Source organism: Leptonychotes weddellii, chromosome 8 (genome assembly GCF_054177405.1).
Source record: "Leptonychotes weddellii isolate Sample4059 chromosome 8, ASM5417740v2, whole genome shotgun sequence".
Taxonomy (NCBI): domain Eukaryota; kingdom Metazoa; phylum Chordata; class Mammalia; order Carnivora; family Phocidae; genus Leptonychotes; species Leptonychotes weddellii.
The window spans coordinates 54,475,004-54,487,082 of NC_138376.1; the positions used below are offsets into that span (position 1 = coordinate 54,475,004).

The following is a 12,079-nucleotide window of genomic DNA, read 5'->3' on the forward strand; positions in this document are numbered from 1 at the left end:
TTTGTTTCATCTTTCCAAACTGTGATCAGGGTAGTTTTTAAAAATATGACTGCCTTATTTATTAGACTGTGAGTTCCTTGAAGATAGGAGTTCTATTTTATTAATTTTCATGTTTATTCTGTCTAATAGAGTATCTGACCTGTCGCGGGAACTCGTTCATGCTTGTGGGCTGAAAGAATGAGTGAATGAATGGTTTCTCCTAGGCTATTGCCATTGGTTATTATCCTTTGCTGCTTTTTTTTTTTTTTTAAGATTTTATTTATTTATTTGAAAGAGAGAGAGAGAAAGGGAGAGCGTGCACAAGCATGAGCAGAGGCAGGGGGAAAGGGAGAAGCAGACTCCCTGCTGAGCAGGGAGCCCGAAGTGGGACTTGATCCCAGGACCCTGGGATCATGACCTGAGCCAACGGCAGGCACTTAACCGACTGAGCCACCCAGATGCCCAGTGGTGTGCATTTTAATTGCTGGACTCCAACCTAATTTTTTCGAGGAGTTCCTTGTCTTGTTCTTCCCCGCCAAAAGCTACCCTAGGAGTACTCTTCCTTTCAAGTGTGTCTTACCTACTGCTCTCTTCAGGTACCTCTTTTTGGCATCAGGCAGAAACTCTGGGATCAGACATTAGCATCAGTGAAATGGAGGATCTCAGGAGACTGTCAGCACGTAGCAAGGTTACCCAGACCCATCTCTTCATTTTATGGAGGAGGAACTGGAGAGAAGTTGATGTGACCTGGTTAGGTTTACACGGTGTTATGGTAGCATCAGGGCTAGAAGCTAGATCTCCTGACACTTTCAGCTGTAGAACATTAAATTATTTAATATGTGCAGCAATTGCTATTTAAAGATGGTCACCTTTTTGGTTGACTTTAGATGTCAGCAGAGCTTGCTGTGTGCATTGGTGGAGAAGATGTTCACCTCTGTGACAAGATTCGAGGGTGCCATACAATCACTCCCTCACACATTGGCTTGTTTTCTTTTTTTGGCTTTTTAAGTTTTTATTTTAATTCAGTTAGTTAACGTAAAGTGTAATACTAGTTTCAGATGTACGATATGGCGAGTCAACACTTCCATACATCACCCTGTGCTCATCACAAGTGCCATCCTTAATCCCTATCCCCTATTTCCTCCATCCCCCCATCCCCCTCCCCTCTGGTAACCATCAGTTTGTTCTCTACAGTTAAGAGTCTGTTTTTGGTTTCTCTCTCTCTCTCTCTTTTTTCCTTTGCTCATTTGTTTTGTTTCTTAAATTCCACATGTGAGTGAAATCATATGGTATTTGTCTTTCTCTGGCCGATTTATTTTGCTTTAGCATTATACTCTCTAGCTCCATCCATGTTGTTGGGAATGGCAAGATTTCATCCTTTTTTATGGCTGAATAATATTCCACTATATATGTGTGTATGTATATATATGCCATATATATATTTGCCACATCTTCTTTACCCATTCATCAGTTGGTGGACACTTAGGCTGCTTCCATAGTTTGGCTATTGTAAAAATACCGCTATAAACATTGGGGTGCATGTATTCCTTTGAATTAGTATTTTTGTATCCTTTGGGTAAATACCCAGGAGTGTGATTGCTAGATCATAGGGTAGTTCTATTTTTTAACTTTTTGAGGACTCTCCATACTGTTCTCCAGAGTGGCTGTACCAGTTTCCATTCCCACCAACAGTGCACGAGTTTTCGTTTTTCTCCACATCCTTGCCAATACCTGCTGTTTCTTGTGTTGTTGATTTTAGCTATTCTGACAGGTGTGAGGTGATATCTCATTGTGTCTTTATTTGCATTTCCCTGATGGTAAGTGATGATGAACATCTTTTCATGTGTCTGTTGGCCATCTGTATGTCTTCTTGGGAGAAATGTCTATTCATGTCTTCTGCCCATTTTTAATCAGATTACTTGTTTTTTGAGTGTTGAGTTTGAAGTTCTTTATATATTTTGGATACTAACCTTTTATCAGATATGTCATTTGCAAATCTCTTCTTCCATTCAGTAGGTTGCCTTTTAGTTTTGTTGATTCTTTTCCTTCACTGTGCAGAAGCCTTTTATTTTGATGTAGTTCCAATAGTTTATTTTTGCTTTTGTTTCCCTTGCCTCAGGAAACATATCTAGAAAGAAGTTGCTATGGATGTCAAAGAGGTTACTGCCAGTGTTCTCCTCTAAAGATTTATTTATTTATTTATTTGAGAGAAAAAGAGAGAGTGAGAGAGCATGTGGGGGTGAGGGGCAGAGGGAGAGGGAGAGAGAGAATCTCAAGCAACAACTCCCCACTGCGCGGGAAGCCCTATGTGGGCCTTGGTCCCACGACCCTGAGATCATGACCTGAGCCGAAATCAAGAGTCCGACGCTTAACCGCCTGAATCACCCAGGTGCCCCTGCCTATGTTCTCTTCTAGGGTTTTTATGCTTTTAGGTCTCATATTTAGGTCTTTAATCCATTTCAAATTTGTTTTTGTGTATGGTGTAAGAAAGTGGTCAAGTTTCATTCTTTTGCATGTAGCTGTCCAGTGTTCCCAACACCATTTGTTGAAGAGACTGTCTTTTTTCCATTGGATATTCTTTCCTGCTTTGTCAAAGATTAGCTGTGAGTGTATTTCTGGGTTTTCTATTCTGTTTTATTGATCTATGTGTCTGTTTTTGTGCCAATACGCAGTGTACCAAATTGTTGTATCTTATAGTTCAACATCAAAAACAGTAACTTTACATTGATAGGATGTGTGTGTATAGTTGTGTAAGATGCTTAGTTTTCGATGACAGAAGGAGTTTTGGAAAATTACAGCTCACTGGACTCTGCTAGTGGCAGCTCTGGTACCAGGGTGGGTCACTACAATGAATACTGTGTCCCTGGGTGGAGTGAGAAAAGGAGAAATGAGCAAGAAATGGAATTATTTTGCCTCAAGGGTAACTTTCCCATTCAATACAAAGTTGTAGCTACATTTCTGCTTTTTCCTCTTGCTTGAGATAGGTGCCCAAAAGGGGGGTCATGTGGCATATCTTTAAAAACTTTTTTTATTATTTTCTGTAGAAACAGGGTTAAGTGGATGATTTTTGTTTGTTTGTTTGCTTGTTTTAAAGAGAGTGTGCTTCTAGTTAGCACTTTCCTGCTAAGGAAACCAGTTTGTCTGTTGTATAATACAGCATAATATTTGTACTGCAAATGGAGAAACGTCTTAGGAGTATGCATGTGCTTGTGGCATTGGGTGTCTGGTCCACCATCCTTTAACTGGAGTTTTATATGGTCTATGTCTTGGTTATTGGTTAGATCCATTTTCCCCAAGTCCTATTACTATGAGTAACTATCAGGTATAGAACAACTTAAGTTCTGCTTTAGTTCCAGTCTTTATGAGTACCAGAATATTTGTCATTCTTTCTAATGAGAGAAGGGATTCAGGAAAATGCTGTCTCATGGGGGAGATTCTGGCCCCTCCCTCCTAACTCTCAGTAGATAATCTTTCTTTCTACTTCATAAGCAAAACAGAATTTGTCAGATAGGAATTTATTTAAATTCCTCTGCCAGACCTACATGTCTACCTGTGTGTGCACCCATCTCAGGGTCATCCTCTTTCCAGAAAAGATCTAATTCTTCATATCTAAGACCAAAACCTCAACCTCTTTCCTGGCTTCTCCCTTCTACTTTCTCAGAAATCTTACAATATTAATGATCTCTTCTGTCTCCTGAATCTTCAACCTGGATCTTTCTCTCTCTCTCCCTCTCTCCTGGATCTTTCCACAAAATCTAGTCTGTTCAAATCTCTCACATGATTAAGGGGAGGGGAGAGAGAGAGAGACAGAGAGAGAGAGAGAGAAATTGGGAGAGAGAGAGATTGGGAAGGGTCACTAAACTCTCTGATCCTAGTTTCTCTGCCAGTAACTTCATTTTCTTTGTCTTTCCCATTCTAGCCAATCCTTTAAAAAAAGGTTGTCTAATCTCTGTGCCTCCCACCTCCTCAACTCATTCCAGTTTGGCACTTAGGTTTCTTTCTACTGGTTTGCTAGTCTGGATTCTTCTCCTTATCTTGTTTTGTCATTTATTCTTTCTTACATATGGGCATATCATAAGGTTTGGCTTTAAGTTTCTTTCATTTCTCACTCTAGACCACGTCATCCATAGATATGGTTGTATTTTCCTTCTATACATTAATGACTTTCAAATTTGTCTGAGAGAATCCAGACCTCTGTGTTCTAGACCTTTATAATCATCTGCCTACTTGACATCTCTACTTGGATGTTTTAAAGGCTTCCTGAACTCTTCATATCTGATATCATTCTTATAATCTTCCCTCACCACATCTCCAGCATTCTCCAGTATTCTCTAGCTTATTGAATTACTCTACCATCCATCCAGTTGTGCAAGCTGGTAACCTTGGCGTTTTCTTGACATCTCATGCTCTTTCACCACCCTCACCCAGACCTTCACCAATTCCCATAGATTGTATCCTTAAATATATTTAAATCTATCTACTTCTACTTCTCTTTATTTCCACCTCTACCTTTTTTGTCCAGGCCACCCTCATATTTCCCTAGATATTTGCCATGTCTCTTAATGCATGTCCCTAAATTTGCTGTTTTCCCATTGCAATCAGTTCCCTACACAGCAGCGAAAGTAATCTAAACATTAAACTGCATCATGTTCTTCCTCAGCTTAAAACTCTCCACAGGCTTTCCATTGCCCTCAGAATAAAATTCGTATATTTCACCATGGCCTACACAAGGCCCTGCTCTTGACTACTTTTCCAGCCTCATCTTCAGAATTCATAATTCCCTATAAATGTAATTCACAGCTTTTATCATTGTCTATAATTATATATTCATGTGTGTGATTATTTGATAAATGTCTTCTTTCCACTAGATTAAAAGCCCTATCTTGGGGAAGTGTATCTCCATCAATGAACACAATGCTAAGTGCACTTAGGTGCGATACTTCTCTGTTGAAGGATGAATGAATGAATGCGTTTGTTCTGTTTGGGCTGCCGTTCTGTTTCTGATTCAGTAGCTCTGGAGTGGGAACTGGGCATCTCTGCTTATTGAATCTACCACAGTTGATTCTGATGTCTGGGCTGAAACAACCCCTAGAGAAATATGTTGCAACTGCCCTGTGACCACAGATGTTTAGACTCTAAACAGGAAAGGAAAGGACAATGTGAATGTTAACAAACATTTCCGTTCTTTTGCATATCTATCATTTCTCCAAGTAGGTCAATATACATCCACTGACACTCTTGTGGATGGTATTTTCATTGTGATATCTTGATAATTTTTAAGTTCTTTGCCAATTTTATGGTAAAGATGAAAGAGGGAAAAAGATGGGATATTACACAATTACTGTTCTGTAGGTATTAAGGTTAAGCATAGGAAAATTAGTAGGCATCTGAATAAAACTAAAAATAGGGAATTTTCCTACTGCATGTTAGGTGGGAAGAAACAGCAGTCAGTAAACATCTAAAGATGATAAGACACAGACCCTACTTTCAAGGAACTTACAGTCAGGGAAGGCTTCATGGAATGAGTGCAAAGAGCATTAGATTGGGAGTTACATGACGTGGGGCGTTATGCTGTAGTCGAGGGACCGTGGACAAGTCGTGTCAGCTCTGGATCTGTTTCCTGAGCTGTAATATAAGGGGATTGGGGCAGAGGACTTGTAAGCCTCTTCATGCCTTTAAAATTCCATGCTTCAACTACCTGGAGGTGGAGGGCACTGTAGGGCTCAGATGGGGACCTTGGGGGTAGAGGTGGAATGAGGTTTGGAGCTAGGTGAAAGTGGTAGAGTTGGGAGCAGGCACTTGCCTGGAGTGTAGGTCCTGCAGGGAGTAATAGTCAAAGAGAATGTTGGAAGAGTGTGTGGGTCGAGCTGTGGAACATATTGGATATCAGGCTCATGTTTTAGATTTCGTTTTGTGGACAGTGAGGGGGCTCTAAAAACTTTATTTTTCTTTGAATGTTGTTAATGTCATAAATTTCATGTAAGACTTCTGAGGACAAAGAAAGCAAAAATTGTATGTGAATGAGTCTCTCATTATAAAAGATATAAAAATTACACTTTTATTATTTTCCTCTGATTATACAAGTAATGCATGCTTAATGTAAAAACACCAAAACATTATTCAGTAGACAGAATGACATGCTTACGAGAAAACCCTGGACAAAAAAAAATGTCATCAATACTTGTTGTCTTATTGATTTTTATAGTATGACATGATTGCAATAGTATTTTAGGAAGATCATAGCACATGGGGTGATTAAAAGGAGAGGAACTGAAGTCAGGGAGATGGCCAAGGGGTTAGTATCATTGCTTCGCAAATACAGCCTACCTTCTGTATTAGGTTATAATAGTCTAGTCTGAAGGTAATAGAGGGTTGCTTTAAGGGAGCAGCACAAACTAAGGAGAAATGGGTGAATTCCAGAGACACTTTAAAGGAAGATTCATCAGGTTTAGGGACTGATTGGATCATGATTGTGAAAGGGAGAAAGAGGAGTAAAAGGTGTTAAATTAACGAAAGAAGGCCATTAGACCGATGTGGCTCTATTCCCATGGCGGACTACTTAAGCAAACCAAAATCTAAGTCTGTAACTCCCTCAAGGATACAAAATCAAAATGCTAGGGATAACCAGTCACAAACTGCCAACTAGGGTTTAAGTTACAGCCAGTCAATAATTTCCTTACTTTTTTCTGCCTTTTCTCTATCAAAGTTTCTCCCTGAGCTCCTGTTAGTAGAGCATGCCTGACCCCTTGCAGTTCAGGACTGCCCAATGCCAACTGATTTTTGTTCACATAAACTCTTTAAAATTTTTAATGTGCTTCAGCTTATCTTTTGACAAGGTGACTCTGGGATTTCACGTGTGGTCTCTGGGAGAATCACCCATTACAAGGGAAGTCAGGGCCGGAAATTTGGTTTAGGGGAGAGAGATGGGCAGGCTGATCAGAGGGAACTCAGTACATTTAGCAGCTAAACAGAGGAGCCAACCAAAGCAACAGAGAATGAACAGCCAGGTTTGGAATGAGAGAACCAAGAGACTTCAGGCACAGAGCAAAGGAGAAGGGATTTAGAGAGGGTGGCCACAGTGTTAGGTGCTGCAGAGGACTCCAGGAGAACCAGGCCTAGGAGAGAGGCCACAGGCAATTAGCAGAGGCAAGCAGCCACTTACTGAGCACCCTTCCAGGCCAGTGACATGGTAGAGGCAGAGTCCAGGTGCAGGGCCAATAAAGAGTATAGACAGCTCCTTTAAAACTTTAGTTTCTAAGGAGAGAATTAACATAGTATGTTGTGGGGACAGCAGCAAAAATACCATATGATTTCATTCGTATTATGGAAAGGTAGACATTTGTGGAAGAGTCGAGAAATCTAACCATTACGGTTCTAGTGGGAAAAGAAGAGTCAGAATTGTTGATATCCTCTGCATCCCCAGCCGTTCTTAACATGAACAGTTGGCCAGTTTGGTGTGCCCAGTTATTTGTGTGGGACTGTGAGGTTGAGCACGTATAACTGAAAGGTGCAATACGAAAACCACAGCATTATTCTTTTGCCATTTAGTCCTATTCTTTGGGACCAGTTCTTCCCTATTACTTGGTTGAAATGTAGGGCAAATCCCACTATCTTCCTGGTTATTTTTTGGTAATAAATGTTCTGTCATTTTTGGTTATATTTACACACAAAGAAGAGTCTATGTTCAATAGCTAATATGTCCAGCCCAATAAAGTCAAGTGCTATCTTCTTCTAGGTTGGGTCTTTTCTGGTCTGACTGCCTCTCTCTGGCTCACCAAGCTGTGTTTGACAACTCCAGGATTGAATGGGGTGGAGGGAAGAGAGGCAAGGGGTAAAAAAATCCTACTTGATGTATAAGGACAAGTCATATCGATTTGCCAATATATGTCCTACAAAAATGGCAATTTAATACGGTTCAACGTCACTTATGAAAGAAATCGAAGAGGACACAAAGACATGGAAAGACATTCCATGCTCATGGATTGGAAGAACAAACATTGTTAAAATGTCTATACTGCCCAAAGCAATCTACACATTTAATGCAATCCCTATCAAAATACCACCAGCATTTTTCACAGAGCTGGAACAAACAGTCCTAAAATGTGTATGGAACCACAAAAGACCCCGAATAACTAGAGCAATCTTGGAAAAGAAAAACAAAGCTGGAGGTATCATAATTCTGGACTTCAAGCTATATTACAGAGCTGTAGTCATCAAGACAGTATGGTGCTGGCACAAAAACAGACACATAGATGAAATAGATCAGAATAGAAAATCCGGAAATGGACCCACACTATATGGTCAACTAGTTTGAGACAAAGCAGGAAAGAATATCCAGTGGAAAAAGGACAGTCTCTTCAACAAATGGTGTTGGGAAAACTGGACAGCTACATGCTGATGAATGAAACTGGACCACTTTCTTACACCATACACAAAAATAAGTTCAAAATGGATGAAAGACCTAGACGGGAGATAGAAAACCATCAAAATCCTAGAGGAGAATACAGGCAGAAACCTCTGTGACCTTGGCCATAGCAACCTCTTACTAGACACGTCACCAGAGGCAAGGGAAACAAAAGCAAAAATGAACTGTTGGGACTTCATCAAGATAAAAAGCTTCACAGAGAAGGAAACAGTCAACAAAACTATAAGGAGCCTACAGAATGGGAGAAGATATTTGCAAATGACATATCTGATAAAGGGTTAGTATCCAAAATCTATAAAGAATTTATCCAACTCAACACCCGAAAAACAAATAATCCAGTCAAGAAATGGGCAGAAGACATGAATAGACGTTTTCCCAAAGAAGACATCCAGATGGCCAACACACAAATGAAAAGATGCTCAACATCTCTCATCATCAGGGAAATAACAAATCAAAGCCACTATAAGATACCACCAGTCAGAATGACTAAAATGAACAACATAGGAAACAACAGATGCTGGTGAGGATGTGGATAAAGGGGAACCCTCTTACATTGTTGGTGGGAATGCAAACTGGTGCAGCCACTCTGGAGAACCGTATGGAGGTTCCTCAAAAAGTTAAAAATAGAACTACCTCGGGGTGCCTGGGTGGCTCAGTCGTTAAGTGTCTGCCTTCGGCTTGGATCATGATCCCAGGGTCCTGGGATCAAACCCCGCATCGGGCTCCCTGCTCAGTGGGAAGCCTGCTTCTCCCTCTCCCACTCCCCCTGCTTGTGTTCCTTCTCTCGCTCTCTCTCTCTGTCAAATAAGTAAATAAAATCTTAAAAAAAAAGTAGAACTACCTTCTGATCCAGCATTGCACTATGAGGTATTTACCCAAAAGATACAAAAATACAGATTCAAAAGGATACATGCACCCCAGTGTTTAGAGCAGCATTATCAACAATAGGCAAACTATGGAAAGAGCCCAAAATGTCCATCTACTAATGAATGGATACAGAAGATGTGGTTATTTATATACATATATATGTATGTGTGTGTGTGTGTGTATTACTCAGCCATCAAAAAGAATGAAATCTTAACGATTTGCAATGATGTGGATGGAGCTAGAGTGTATTATGCTAAGTGAGATAAGTCAGTCAGAGAAAGAGACCGATTGAATTTAAGAACAAAACAGATGAACATATGGGAAGGGGTGGGGGAAGAGAGAGGAAAACAAACCATGAGAGAGTCTTAATGACAGAGAACAAACTGAGGGTGGGATGGAGGGATGTGGTGGGGGGATGGGCTAGATGGGTGATGCGTAGTAAAGAGGGCACTCGTGATGAGTACTGCGTGTTGTATGTAAGTGATGAATCACTGAATTCTACTCCTGAGACCACTATTACACTGTATGTTAACTTACCAGAATTTAAATAAAAAATCGCAGAAAAATATGGTTCAGTGCAATACTGTTGTCATCTGGCATTAGAGCTCTCTGGGCTTGGCAGGCATTTAAAACTAACAGCTTTCCTTCATAAAACTCTTCGGTGGGTTCTTTGGAGCACTGCTACCATTGCTGGGAGGCTTCACATTCAGTGTCTTTGATGCTTTTGAATCTGTCTCCTCCTCTGGCAGCTCTTAACTTTGTCTTCAGCACCTGGGCATCTACAGTTAACTCCAGCTTCCCCCTCCAGACGTGCTCCCCTTCTGGAGGCTATTTTTGATCAGGATAGAAGACAGCCCCATGCTAGCTCCCTCTTCTTTTGCATATGTAGTTGAGGGAAAATACTTATCCTTCCTTTGCTTCTTGCAACTGAGTGGGCACAGACCACTCTCAGTGCAGCACTGTGTCTTAGCTTAGCTGTCTGACACCTGGCCAATACCAGTATTTTGCTCTTAGATTGTTCAGGCATGTCAAGTGCCTGCCTAAAGTCACTGATGTGTGAAAGCACATCAAAAGCTTTCTCCTAAAATTCCTTTCTAGTTTATTTCCATCTTGACCTTTTTGGTTAAGAGTTGCAAAGCTGGTTTTTGGAAACCTTCTTTGTAAGTCCTGTGTGCTAGACTTACACCTGGCTTGGGAATGTGAATGTAGTTGGCATCTACTGTCTTGGGGGACAGAGCCAAAACGGAGTCTGAAATAATTCCATATTTGTTATGTGTGGATTTAAAAAGTTCAGTGCCTTTCTTAATCTTTAAATACAAATTAAATCCAGACACTGGAGATAAGTGCTGAAGCAGACTTTTGGGAAATTGAAACGATCATGAATGAACATAAATGTGTAAGCAAAAATCTACCCAGCACCTTAGTTCTGTTTCTGGCATTTCTTTTTACTCCAGAAGCAAGAGTTAAAAGAAGCTGACCTGCATTTTACAATATATATATTTTAAGTGGTCATGTAGTGTGCCATAGTCCTTCAAGTTTATTAAAAATAGAAATTCTCTCAAGAGTTGGATGGCTTCATGGTTAGCGAAGAGAAATTCTGTAACTGGAATAGATGTTTTTAGCAATTCACATGTCTTTAATTTGCATCCAGTCATAGCATATTTTTTAGGAACTAGTCAAAGTAGTGTATTTTCTCTTTTCTCTTTCATTTGATCGATGTTTGTAACATATACCGTCACAATGAACTATTGATTTAGGGATGAGGGGAATAAAGAAATTACAGAGATTACTGAGAATACCTCCTGGTTCGTCTTTTCCATTTCTCCTTTAGAATTTGTTTTGAAAGTCTCATTGAGACAGGCTTCCATCTCACACGAATGAAGAGGGAATGTATGTGCTAAGAGCAGGCTTTGTAAGGGAGCGCTTTCCCCGTGGAAGAGTGACCACTTGGGACAAGCAGAACTCAGAAGATGTTGATGAGTCATGTATTCTTGCACCTGGAAAGATGTTGGCTTAAAAGACATGCTGCTCAAATATTGACTCTTTCAGGTCAGCCTTCCTCTTCAGTTGCTGGCACAGTGAATGAGCACAAACTGTATTTAATGAGCTAGAATAATCATGAAAACTCACTTTGAGGCCAGTTGTTTCTGTGGAACTGAAGGAAAATTGTTTAGCAAATGAAATTGTGCTTCCTACAAAAGCGCCGTGTGTGTTTTTTTTTTTTTTCTTTTTCTTTCTTCTCCATGGTTTTAGTTAAGTTTAGTCAATTTAGTTCAGCTAGAGTTAACATAGAACAATTTGGAAATACATTTTATTTTTTAGATCAGGTTTCAGCAAACCACAGCCTAAAGGCCCAATTCAGCCTAACATCTACATCTGTTTTTGTAAATAAAGTTTTACTGGAACACACTCAGTCTCATTTACCTGTTGTCTCAGTGCAGAGTTGAATAGTTGCAACAGGGACCACATGGGCTTGCAAAGCCTGAAATATTTACTGTCTGGTCCTTTATAGAAAACCTTAGCAAATACCTGTTCTAGACTTATGGAAGTATTCAGTATCGGTATTTTTATGGTTATATATATCACATAAATTGCTACTAATTCTCTGAATTATTATTAGTTTCAAGTCTTTCAATATCTTCTACCATTCCTGATTGTATGTTTTGTAAAAATATTTAATAAAAATTACTGAACTCATTGTGGAAATTGGTATGACCTGATTGCCTACTGGATAATATGTTGAAAATTACAAAACTCATTTCTGTTTTTCAAACCCATTGGAAAGTAAAATAATTTATTTATTTATTT

The 12,079-nt window shown here is 39.8% G+C and overlaps 1 protein-coding gene across 1 annotated transcript in view; it reads left to right on the plus strand.

Moving 5' to 3' along the window:
• Nucleotides 1-12,079, plus strand: part of CD109 (CD109 molecule) — a 113,999-nt gene that overhangs the window by 32,724 nt on the left and 69,196 nt on the right. The window lies entirely within an intron of this gene.